The following is a 620-nucleotide window of genomic DNA, read 5'->3' as shown; positions in this document are numbered from 1 at the left end:
CACAGGATTAGAGGATGCTTATATATTTATTAGAGAATTTAAGGAGGTATGTGCAACCATGAAACTGCAATTAACAGAGGATGAGGTCAAACTTAGATTAATCAACTTTGCCCTTAAGGACAATGCTAAGAAGTGGCTTTATAGTCTGCCAAACTATTCTGTCACTACCTGGGAGGGCTTTGTGAGAACATTTTTAAAAAAGTATTTTCCCCATCATAAAACAGCTAGGATTAGGAATGAAATAAATCAATTTTACCAACTAGCTGGTGAATCATTTTGGAAGTACTTTGATCGTTTCAAGAATCTTTTGACCCAATGCCCACACCATGGAATAGAAACTTGGAGACTATGCCAGATCATCTATGAGGGGTTAGATTCAAACTCAAGAACCATGCTAGAGTCCATGTGCCAAGGCCAATTTATGGACAAAGAAACTACTGAAGCTTGGCAATTCTTAGAAGACCTAGCCGAGAAAAATTTACAGTGGGAAACAACTAGGGAACCTGATAAAGCTACACCTTCAAGAGGAGGAATGCATCAAATTCAACCAACCCTAGCATCAGAGGCCAAGATTGCAACCTTAACACGTAGATTGGAAGCCTTAGAATTACAGAGACCAG

The 620-nt window shown here is 39.0% G+C and overlaps 1 non-coding gene across 1 annotated transcript; it reads right to left on the bottom strand.

The window, feature by feature from the left end:
* Positions 1–226: 226 nt before the first annotated feature.
* Positions 227–333, bottom strand: LOC140851350 (small nucleolar RNA R71). Its single transcript, XR_012134102.1, has one exon. It is a non-coding gene; the product is annotated as a small nucleolar RNA R71 (small nucleolar RNA).
* Between the last annotated feature and the right edge of the window lie 287 nt (positions 334–620).

The sequence above is a fragment of the Elaeis guineensis genome, chromosome 8, assembly GCF_000442705.2.
Source record: "Elaeis guineensis isolate ETL-2024a chromosome 8, EG11, whole genome shotgun sequence".
In the NCBI taxonomy this organism is placed as follows: Eukaryota; Viridiplantae; Streptophyta; class Magnoliopsida; order Arecales; family Arecaceae; genus Elaeis; species Elaeis guineensis.
Note: the sequence above shows the minus strand (reverse complement) of the source record. Positions and strands in the feature narration are given on the sequence as shown.